Raw genomic sequence first — 12,609 nt, 5'->3', positions numbered from 1 at the left:
GTGGACAACTCACCGTGGCCTTCCAGTGGTTTGAGAACCACTAGCCTAAAGACTGATGATATCTGATATTTGCAAATTCGACGATCTGTACCTTGCTTCCCAGTGAGATTATACTCTGTTTTAAAAACCAGCCAGGGCAATTTATGGAAAAAAATGCACGTCACTAGATTAACCAGTTTGAGATCATAATTTATCTCTAATGGCCTTTCTCTGACAACAGGAAAACAGAAGAAAATTAAGCTGATAGAGCTGTTCTAGTAATGTCAAAAGTTGGCATTCTTTATCAGTCTTTAACTTAAAAGCACTCCTTGTCAGAATAATGATAAAGGCATCATAGAAATTTTGCTTTTCATCTGTCTGACATATAAATCAATGATCCAGAAAACAAATCATTATATATGTATTTCTTTAAAAAAAGTGAATACAAAGCAAGCCACCTTGTCTATATTTTATATTTATCTTTGCCAGAGTTAGTTACACCGTTTCTCTGAGCACACACGGCTGAAACTGCTCTCTGCTCCCACTTATAACACTGACCCCGTTTAGAGGGCACATCACAAGCAGATGCACTGAAATCGGTAGCCTTTTCCAGGGTGTGAGCTGACATAATGGGCGGCTTTCCTTTCCCTTGGGAGCAACCACTCTCTTTATCACTAGGACAAATGACCTGTAGGAGAGGCAGCTAGGGCTAGACACTCTGTTTCCTTATAAATGCCAGATCAGATCATAACACATTACTGTGACTCACCGTGTTAATGACCACGCACTTCGATTTGCAGGGAAAGCATGAAGATGTATCGGACTGAAGGAAAGCCCTGTGCATGTCACAGTACACTTTCTAGGCAGGCACACTAGTTTTAAAACTTTGCTTTGCCTTAGTAAACAGCTTTGAAATTCACAATTACAGACAGACCAAACCACTCACATTATCAATAAGTGAGGCTTACCTTAGAGCAATCGGGATCTGTTGAAACAGTGTAAATTACATTTTTTTTCACATCAGGGAAAGGCAGTTTTCAGCTCTCAAGGGGGCTCCGCCTGGACTCTTCATTTTGCCTTTTTTTTTTTTTTGAATGCGGGTCCTTGTCCCTCGTAGGGGGCAAATGCCAGCAGCTTTATATCCTTTCTCAGAAGTACAAGGCTCCACCTCACTCCTCCATAGTCCTGAGAGTGGAGAAGGATTACTGAGCCTAAAAAAAAGAAAAACAAATCTTTTTCAGGGTTCAATGATTCAGAAAAAGGGAAACAGAACTAGTCCATACTTTGGAGAAAGAAAAAAAAATATTCTACTGTGGGAACAATTAAAGGGAAAATAAAAAAGAGATGTAAAGAAGGAAAATAAAGATCAGACAATATATGAGACAGAGAAAAGACAATGGGAACAAAACCAAGAGATCAGAAACAAGAAAGAGAGGGATTTAGTAATAAAAAGGAAGTACTAGAAATAAAAGTATTTACTATCCCATTGATGTATTTAAGATTATTTTTTTCCTCAAAGACTTCTGTTAACGTTAAATATTCAGTGAGTAGAAAAGCTTCCTGAAAAAACAAACAAAAAAACCCCACCACCTCAAAAACAAACAAACAAACAAAAAACAACAGAAGAAAACAAGAAAATCTGAAAGAAAACACATGTGGAAGGAAGGACAAATATAAAGGAAAACGTTAAGTAACATAAAAACATGGATTTTCACACTAGTCACCAGTTCATCTGTCCTGTAATCACAGACAGCCATACTTCCATCCTTTTGGAAGCCTGGATGAGAATTACCCACCAAAAATTCAGTTCTTGTCATACCGTTACACACTTAACAGAACACTGAAGTAAACAAAATTTTTACTGCCTCAAAATAACATTTCAGAGGCAGAGACCAAAGCAGAATGCAGTACCTTAGGTCCCTTCAAACGAGATTTTTTTAGGTTAAAATTCTCAGAAAGTCTCAGGAAATATATCCTCATGCTACACAGGAAAGCAAAAAAAATCCTATTTTTTTAATTATTTTTTTTTCCTGATAGTTCTTCTGGAACCCTGATTTTCTGTACATATCCAACAAGAATTATAAAAGAGGAAATGAACTGAGACTTCAATTCAAACTCCTTCAATAACACAACTTTTAGGATGCATCATCTTCCCAACAAAGGTAGTCACAGAATTATGTATATTCCCCAATGCAGTGTTCAAACATCCCCCAACCTAGGAAAGCACTCAAATGTTTTGCCACATTAGGAGAAAAAGAGTAATGGTTTTCACTTTTGTTAATGTTGTTCTTGTTAATGGACACTGCAGTTATTCACAAGTCTAAGACTTCTGCGAGGAAAGGCCCTGATTCATTGAACACCTGTTTCCAGTAACTCTCTTTACCTGAATTATTCTAAAAACAAAACAAAACAGATTTCAAATCCCAATAACCTACTGCAAAGAAGCGGATGTAGAGCTGTGAGGACAGTGGATGAGACAGATCACCTGTCTCCTTCCTGTGCCGAAGGTATTAGTCTCCTGCTCACTGCTTTTATCTGTGTTCGTCCTCTGAATTAATTTAAACCACATCTTTATCTTTTACTATTTGAAAGTCCTTCAGTTGGTTTCCATCTTAAGAAAGCATCTTAGTGGAGCCATTTTATATTTACATAAAGTGCCATAAATAATAGTAAGATGGAGAAACAGAATGGCTGGTAAAGCTGGTTACAGTTAGCACAGTTTAGCTGGCTAAGTCTTAGATTTTCCAGCACAGAAATTATGAATTAAAATGAAGCTTTTCCAGATGTTACTTTTTTAAACAGCAAGTTAAACAAAACCACTTAATTTTCCTTTAAAAATTGATGATGTTTTCTCCATGCCCATTGCATAATGTTATAGGCAAGGCAAGACCAAGTTCTGAAAATAAATTTTTATCTGATATGAATAGCTTTTTATGGAAAGTCTCACAAAAGCGTTTCAAAACAACATACACCCCCAGCACATAACAAATTATCAAAGCCTTGTGGTTTAGTCTTGTTTTCACTATGAAGATGATAAAGAGTTGTGCTTACTCCCTTTTCTTCCTGTTGCCTTCATATGTCTGCATGGAAATTCCTCTTAATCACATTTATAAGGAGCAATACGTTTCCTTCAATTTTTAAGAAACTCTCTGTAAAGGTATTGGTGAAAAATAACAGTCACAAGAAGGTGCGGAGACAGCAAACAAGAGAAAAGGAATCAAACTAAAGTGAATTTAATGTAAAAATGGAAAATATTTGGACTTACTATTTCTGGTTTACCATTTATGATCACTTGCAAATGAATGTTCTTTCTTTCCTTAAAAAGTTCTGTGTTTAAAAAGGCCTTTTATATTAGAAATCAGTTTGTATGTCTCAGGAGAAGGATGCTGGCATTCGTATGTATGTATGTCTAGGTCAGAAGAGTTAGAAGTGTGAGTTTTATATATAGGCATACCCATACATATATACGTACGTGTATGGTCTTCTTGCTCCCACAAATAAAACGTGAGTATATGCACCAATACATTTCCCTTTTCCACACAACCCCTACTACGTGTCTGGTTTTGAGCGACGCAATTAATCTTCCCTAGAGTCAGCAGGAAATAGATCCAGCAACAACCACTGAGGAGTACAGAATATAGATCAATCCTTGTTAAGTTTATATTTGATATGAGTGTCATGTTAGAGAAAATGCATGAGCACAAACTCTCCAGGAACAGATTGCCATCACTGTATTTTTCCCAAGCAGCTCCATGACACCTATTTTCAGGTGTCCTGATGAATCAGAATTACCTTCAAACACACTAAAGAGTGAGACACAGAAGCAGGCAGGTCAGAGGAAGAGGGAGATCTATAGGTTGGATCTTTTAACCCCAAGGAAAAAAAAATAGCAATACTTACCCTTACCCCTGGTAAATTACCCAGTTTCATTTTGTTTTGAAAGCTTTTGCTTCATTCTAAACTGTTGCATGTATTGTACTTTCCTTCACACCTTTGTATGAAAGGTATTGCCGTTTACCATCTCACAGTGACACACTACATTTGACTGAGCATAATTTCTGTCATTTATATTAGTAATAACATTTTGCAAGAGCTTTTCAGCTTGTTTATTACTATTTTAAAATGAAAAGATAAATGCAAATGTTTTATTACAACTTCAGAAGCATTCGTGTTGATAACATTTTAACAAAAATATAAAAATTAGCTAAAAAAAAACACAACTAAAATAACAGTAGCTAAAAGGAGATCTTTTTTCCATGCCGAAGATACATTTTCTAAGCCTGTTATATAGAGATTTTAAACATCTGTGCTATTCTTGCCAGTCTTTTTTTTTTTTTTTTTTTAAGCCTTTGACTTTTGTGGAAGGAATATTTTTACAGGGTAGCTGTGATAAATAAGTAAGTGCTGGAATTTCTAAGACTATGGATGATATGGATGATTTGCTGATGCAAACTGAGTACAAATAGGTTGCAATTGCTTTTTTCTACTGTTTCTATAGACATTTGGTAGCATGCAAAACTTCATGCTAATGATTTGGACATGTAAGGCTGCATTTAGATACACACATTGCCCAGAATGAGTCATTTCAGAAAATTGGACTTTCAATGTTTTCTTTTCACTAGCAACAAAGAGTGCTCAGAATTACATAGGCTGGAGACCTATTATACTCAGCTGTATCTAAAAAAGACAGTTCTCATCTAATGAAACCACATATCTTTTGTTCACTCTAAAATATGATATAAAGGTGATCCTTTGAATTAAAGATACGTAAAGCCGCAGTGATAGTGGCTGAGCTGAATTAGGCTAAGTATCCACATGAACCCATGGAAATGCATGCTTCATAGCTGTGGACAAAGATAATGGCATGCAAGGAACTGCTGTTCCAGAAAATGATGTAGCCTTTCATCCTTAATAACCAAATAAAAAATGGGAAGTCAGTACTTGGGAGCTACTCTAGCAAGCAGATCTCCAGGAAACAAGGTTCCCCACAGACTCTTCCTTGATCTTAAAGCTTAACGTGAAACATTTATATGCACGTAGCACCTGGCCAGAAGACGTGGGAAGGCACTTTTATCACACTGGCTGTATTTCTTTCTTAAATAATAGATTTCCTCTTCCCCCCACCCCCCTCCTGGAAACGAAATACATGCTCAATAATGTTTCTGTGCATTTTTTTATTATTATTTTAACACTTTAAGAACAACCAGATGATTCTGAAAACCATTAACACCCTCAAATTGTCTGATGCTGAATGCATTGCAGCTTTTAGACAGCAAAAATATGTCATCAAAGCGAGTAAGTCTTTTCTAAAAAAAAACCAACAACAAATAAACCACCAGCGCTAATAATAATTGAATGCTAACCTACTAGCCACAGTTCTTTGACATACGGGCATGTGGATAAACGATGCTCAGACTAACTAGGTCCAACTGAAACCACACAACAGTCAGTCAAATGCACAGTGTTTTCCCGAAGACGTTACACAGGAGCGAAGAACAACGGCATGGGAACCTTCAGTCACTGCTCCCAGCCACTGCCAGCTTCACAGTGGTCAACTCACCGGGGTATCATGCAAGAGTATCAAACATATTATGTGTATGTAAACCTGTACATACCATGTTTACATCTTTGTGAATATTCTTCAGATTATCCTATTTTTTTGTCTACATCCTCGAGTAACAGTGTTGTATCAGTCACATATGCAAACCTCCATGATAACAGCAGCATAAAGTAACATCTAGGTACCTTCCTCCATTGAAGCCAGGGGGAAAACACACTTTGTACCAAATGACAAGCAGCTTACAGCAATGCTTCTTCACTTTTGATGTAAATGGGAAAAAAAATGAAAGAGGATTTCAGCATGGCTTTTAATTTTTTTTCAGTATTAGTATTTTTGTTACAAATGATAAATCCCTAAATATATTCTCAATTAAGACTAACATCTTTTGAATGTACAAGCTGAGAAAATAAAGATATTTTTAAAAATGAAAAATAATTATTCATATCTTTTTCAAACAAAAAACTGATTTTGCTTCAGCTTTCCAAATACATCCAGCTTTTGGCTGAGAGCAAACCAGAAAAGAAAAAAAAATCATGCATTTTGAAAGAAACTATGAAAGATGGTAGTATCTTGCTTACTTCTTTGGTCTGGGATATGCAGAGTTTGGACACCCACATTTAGCCTTAAACCACCTCTTGCTAACTGCACATCAACTTTCTTCCCTGTTTCAGGATTCCCAGGGAACTGATAAATAAACCTTAAAAAAATCACAAGGTCACAGCAGGAAAAACAGTTGGAGAGACTGAATGCAACCCAGGCAGTAACAAATGCACTTTGGTCCAAACAAAGCAAATGAGGAAATATTGGAACATTTCACCATCATTTTCACTTCTCACTACACCAAAATTCTTAGCTGTAAGGTGTAAGAGTAGGATTTGAAATGAGAAGGAGAAGCAGCTCTCTTCATCTGCAGCAGAAACAGAACGTGAAATACCTAAAAACATTTGGGGCTACTACAGCTATTTTAACAGCACTCATCTCACCAGCTGATTTTTCTAGATTTGCATATGTGTAGAAGAATAGCAAGCATTCCTCTTTCCTCCTTCTTCTGTGAAAGGGTGCATTGTTTCCAGTTGACATTTTGGAAACTGAGGCACTGTAAATCCTCTGCACAAGCCAGTGGGAAATCGGTGCTCCCCCTTGTGCTCGCTCTGACACCTTAAAGGTCTTTAAGAGAGCTTGATGACTTCTCTCCACTGATAAGGAAAGAAATTTCAGAAAAAAACAGCAAAAGTGCAGCTGCTACTTTTGAGTTGAACAGCTCTGAGTTTGGGCAGCTCAAGCTACTGAAATGAGTATGGAGATAGGGAGCAAGCCATTGCGACTGTAGGTACAGTGGCACCTGGCCAGCCCCGCGCAACGCTGCTGCGTTCCTTATGCTAATATGTGGAGAAATGTAGATGCTTTGGAACGAGATTCAAAAAAGCCCAGCATGATGAGCAGGGAAGCCACTGTATTTTATGTCACATAAAGGGAAGTGAGCATGGCCCCAGCTCAGAGAGCTAGAGCTTAGTGAGCAGGTGGGACACAGGTCTAAATTCATTCAGGCAGAGGAAGGAATTGCACCCTGGGCAAATATTGCAACTACATGGTCACTGAACAGAATGCAGTGTTCACTTCTCTTCCTCATGTATTTTGCAAAGCCTGCTTCAAGAACAGCACAAGATGGGGCACAGGAGCTGGGACAGGCAGAGAAACCCCAGCTTTGTGATTTTAGATGCGTCTTCCCACTTCTGTCTCATTTGAAGCAGTTCAGTTCTCAGAGCTTGAGATGTCTAGGGACTTCTAACATAAGTGAATGTGGGCGCACATAGAAGCTGGGCAAATTTGGTGTCCAGATAAGTAGGGTCTTGCGAAGTTCTCACAGTGGGACACAGGCAGTCCAAAGGGCTATCGTAACTCCCTGAATATGAATTTAGACCTAAACTCTTGCTATCAAAGTTAGCTCATTCAGTTTGCTAAACACGCTTAATAATCCCTCGCTGCTTAGCATGAGGTTGTTTCCTGCCCTCACTAAGCAAGCACAGAAGGAATTACAAAGATCTGCTCCAGCACTTTTACAATTAGTCCAAAGGCTGGGTGTTGGTACATCCTTTTCAGGTGGGGACAGCAAACATTGCATGAGCATAGCAGTATTACTTCCTCCAAAGCAGCTGAAGAGGAGCTGGTAATGCGTCCTGCCTCTGCACTGATCAGTCTGTTAACTATAAGGGACTTGAGGAGAAAGGCCATGTCTGTGGCCAAGCCGTTCGTTTGGCGCTTGGTATGACTCTTGGACTAGCTCAACTTCTACGTGACCCTGGGCAAGTTGTGTATTAGCTTCTCAGTTTTCCAGCTATAAAGTGGCAATTCAGAGTACCTCCACGTTTCCTCACCATCAGCCAGGTCTATTTTCATTGTAAACATTGGGCAGCGGATGTCTTCTATTATTCATAGACTCAGGACAGATGGGACCAGAACACCTTCTCATCTGACCTCCTGCATACCAGAGGCTATTATGTGTATCTGCAATACACAGTGGGGAGTTGATCACAAATGGGGTCTCCAGGTGCTCTTCCAACAGAAGAGAAATAATAATATTAACTCCTTCAAACATAGCCATCACCTTCCTCTACCTGGCCAAAGCACTGGGCCTATTTAGAATTCACATAATTCTTTTTCATTTCAGTAAATCTAGCAAACTTCTGTGTTTCTTCCCGATTTTGATTTTTTCCTTATTTTTCCTGCTTTTTAAAATGGAAGAAGTTACTGAAAGAGCTCGTAATCATTAAGATATTTCAAAGAAAAGACACACTTGGACGCCCCAATTCCTTAACTACTGATGGTATGTGCTAATGCACTTAGCGTGAATGAAATTGTTTCTAAATTAAGTATGACATAGTTTTAAGATAAAACAAATTCTGGAAAACAATTAGATTGTCTAGTCATGAAGTATAAAACCATATAAATCAAACTTCTTTAGAAAAACTTGCCCCACTTATTGACTTCTAAATATTATAAGACTTACCCAAGTAAGGTACTCATATTTTCATTGTTGCTTAAATGAACAAACAAGTAACTCAGGTATAACCAAATCTTTACTTTCATGCACCCTCAGATAATGTCATCAGAGGCTTATTTTTTCTTTCTGTAGGTTTACAAAGGAAGTATTTAAATGGCACTCAACTACACCCAAGAGAGGATCAAATAAAATTCAGCATAATGGGCATAAGCTTACTCCTCCTTTCTGCTGGAATAAAAAAGAAAACTGCTCAACCCAAAATAGTAGCAGAATTTTCACATCTTCTATCTTGGACTAGAAGAAAATAGCACAAAAGAAAATAGTGCAGCAAGAAATCTGATGGAAGGTATATATGCCTGCCTAACATATTCAATTTATAATTGTATTATACACTGCCCTCATGTCAGCTCTCAGAAAAAAACAAAACAAAACAAAACAAAACAAAACATGATATTGAAAAATGCAGTGATCCACATTGTTTCTCATCCAAGTGTGTGCATGTGTGTGTGTTTCCTCAGACTTTCCAATCCTTGTTCAGAAACTATGGTCATCTCAGTGTCAAAATTCAATTTATCAAATCCAATATCTATTAAGGGAATGAAACATAAGGCCTCACAGCATGTAAGAGTTCAAAAAAAGACGATTTGATCATCCCCTGTGGACTTAAACCTGTGATTCTGTTACACTTAGTACTGAACTGAAGGAGACAGAAGATACGCTATCCTCTTTCTGTTTCCTTGTAACACAACCAAGCTGATTTGACTATGGAGCTCCAGACAGTGTAAGATTGTCCTCAACTGCACTCCCTCCCCATTCAAGAGCTGTAGGTATATTCTCTGAGAACTTCTTGCAGGAAGAGTACACTGAAGAAAGTAGGTAAAGTTCAGAAGATCTGAAGATAAGACCTACCTAACTTAAAAACAGACAGGACAATAACTTTACTTGCATGGTGCTTACATTCAGGAAAACACACTGTAATTGAGGGTTCCAAGACTCGAACAGTCCCTGTTATATGGGACGGGATGAGGGAAACTGGTACTGGAAGTGAAGGAAATGAAGAGTGGGAGCAGGGGAGCAGCATAGTACCACCCAGGCTGAGCCAGACATTGGGAATAGTCAAGGGATAACAGGAAAATTGCAGGTTTTGAAATGATATCAGCTCATCTAATCTAACCCTGGAGAGTACTGGGCCCCAAAGACAGCAAACCAAGGTGAACTGAAGACAGAATGAGCTATGAAGTTGGAGAGAGAGCTGAGATTGCTACAAACAATGAAGGAAGACAGAATGAAGGATTCAAGGAGGAATAATATGGGGAAGAAAACCGGGGTAGTGAAAACAAGACAGAAGACTGAGACAGGGAAATGAGGAGTAGTATGACAAGGACAGACAGGTTCAATCTTTGAGGATCTGGACAATTAGTGATGACTCCCTTCCGGTGATCTGGATGGTATGGGAAAATTTCTCCATTCCCAGCAACAGGTTAGGGAATCCTGGGAATTCACATCCCTTCTTCCTGTCTGCTGACAGTCAGTATAGAAAAATAAGTCTCTGCTACCACTATCAATTACATAGTTAGCTCAAGTAGGAGATGGTTGTAAGATGGATCCAAAGATTGCCATCTTTCAGATAACCCCTGTGGGTGCTGTTATGATTGCACAAAATATAGTTTGGTTTTCAGTTTGTTTTTCTAAAAACCTAGGGAATGGCAAAAATACTAAAAAGAATATTGTGTTTGCAATGAAGAAATTCATAAGATAAAAAATATCACAATTACAAATGCCTGTTTTCTCTTAATGTGCCCTATTCTGTGCCTATCCCTTATGATATACATTGCTCTACTGTGATCACAGCTGCATAGCCAAGACAACTGTTGTTCTTGTAATCATTGTCTCATTTCTTATTTCTTTTTTCCTGTTTTTTTTTTAATAACTCCGAAGACAGGTGGCAAATTTATGAGAGCACTGCAATTCCTAGGGTCAAGGCAGTTGAATGCTGCCTGAAGAATGAGATCCCATGCCTGCCTCTGCATGTAACACATGGCAGGTCTCTGAACAGAAACCTTTGCTAATGGGATGACCACCAGTTCTCTCACTTTTTATTTGTGCCATGTGAAACATCTGGCCAAGTTTACTGAGTCCTCACAGCTGCAGTTCAATGTATCATAACGATTTTCTGAATACCTAATATGGTATAAAAATGCAGAGTGCTTTGAAGAGCATTTTGAAGGCATCTCAGTGTGACCACCAAAATTAATGGCAGTTCTGGCTTTCATATCACAACACTGCCTGTGTTGTGCAGTAACACAGCTCGATTTTCTACAGATACTGTAAAGTATTGCAAAAGTGTCCCCATAGATCACCACCTCAGTCACCGTAACAGAGTATAAGTAATATCTCTGATGAAGTAAAGACGATGAAGGAACATACTGACATGGTGGAAATTAAGTAGTGTGTTTTACTACACATAATGCATTTCTACTTCTGTAGGAAGGAGAAAATACAGGACGTACAAGCAATGTTAAATTTAACGTGTGCCTGATTTTACAGTCTTAATTACGGTCTTTGTTTTTACATTTTTTTAATGCAATATCCTATAGACAATCTCATCTAAGCAATCTTGAAGAATATATAGGGAAGAGCCAGACCCAAAAGAAATTGGAGTGTAACCCTTTTTGTACCAATTTGGAAAAAGACGTAACCTGGCATGTTATTTCCAGACAGTTGCAACACAAAGTTTGACCAAAGACAGGGGCTGGACTAAGAAGAAACACAGAAACAGCTTTTGTTTTTTTACAGACTAGTTTTCTGAAAATCATCACAGTTCATTTCAGTCTGAACAGAACCAAGCGTGTTCCTGACTTCCATGCATGCAGGCATAGGGAACTCAGTGGAGGACATGAATTTTAGAGGTTTTGCCTTCAGACCCATACACTTCCAGCTCAAACCCACTGCAACAGCGCTTCTGGGAAACCTACCACTCGATGACCCACGGCAGGCACGCGTGGGGATTCCTGCCAGGCGTGCGGACAGCCTTTGCTCCCGAGGTGCCGCCTCAAACACCTCGTCCCCTACTCGCCCTTGGGCGGCCTCTCCGCGCCCCGCCCCGCCCCGCCCCGCCCCGCCGCAGCAGCACGGCCGGGGGCCGCAGAGCACGGCCGCCATCTAGCGGCCCGGGAGGCCGCTCCCACCCGAGCGCACAAAATGGCGGCCCGCCGCCGGGGGAAAGCGGCCGGGTCGCGGAGGTGTTTCGGGATAATGGGCGGACCCCTGGGCTAGGGGGAGAGGGGAACGGGGACATTCGCTTTTAAAGCCTCCTCTGTTTTGGCCATGGACGCCAGTTTAAGGCGACAGACTAACATAAACCTTTATTTTTCTCCAGATCAGAAAAACCGGGAAATCCTTGACTCCACAACCATTCCTGTGTTGGATTAAAAATAATAATAAAAACAAAGCCAAAAAAAAAAAAGTCTGCACAAGAGCTTCTTAATGAAGAGGCTATGAGATATTTTCTAGACATATAAGCAACATATATTTTTCCCTTCCTATCTTAGAAAGCCGAATCACTTTTGCTGTTTCTGGAAAGTTTCATTCAGACTGATGCTTGCCAGGGAAACCTGCCATGAAAGTGCCAAGGCCAAGTGGTTCCAACCTGGCAAGCAATCAGCTGAAAACAGAGCCCTACAAGTGGGAGTGCTGAGCAAATACGCACAGATAATGTTGCTGCTTCTTGCTGTAGCCTTCCAGGACTTACATGAACTACACAAGGAGATCAAATTGAGTATGTTCTGTTTTGCAGCCCAAATGCCTTATTACACCCTTGAAAGTTAACCCAAAGTTTCTGAAGATAAATGTTTCCTTAAAATCTAGTCCTACTTGAACTACCTTTGAAAAAGCAGGAAATAGTATGTACATGGCTAGAACCTTATGAGAATTCACTCAATGTAATGAATGCATTAGCACATGAGATCAAGGAAATACTAAACAAGAAATTTCTGTAGCTGAAGCCAAACTTCTCTTCTGTGAGCACAGGTGCCCTGTGTTTATCTGACATCCACATAACCAGTAAGGC

The 12,609-nt window shown here is 39.3% G+C and overlaps 1 protein-coding gene across 1 annotated transcript in view; it reads right to left on the bottom strand.

The window, feature by feature from the left end:
- TTC29 (tetratricopeptide repeat domain 29) overlaps positions 1 to 11,647 on the bottom strand; it is a 210,911-nt gene extending 199,264 nt beyond the window's left edge. The window contains 2 exon segments of the mRNA XM_083833632.1: positions 948 to 1,190; positions 11,516 to 11,647. The gene's annotated coding sequence lies outside the window, so the exon portion shown is untranslated.
- Positions 11,648 to 12,609: the final 962 nt, after the last annotated feature.

This window comes from Anser anser (assembly GCF_964211835.1).
Source record: "Anser anser genome assembly, chromosome: 4".
In the NCBI taxonomy this organism is placed as follows: Eukaryota; Metazoa; Chordata; class Aves; order Anseriformes; family Anatidae; genus Anser; species Anser anser.
The sequence above is the reverse complement of the archived record's forward strand: the minus strand, read 5'-3'. Positions and strand labels throughout refer to the sequence as shown.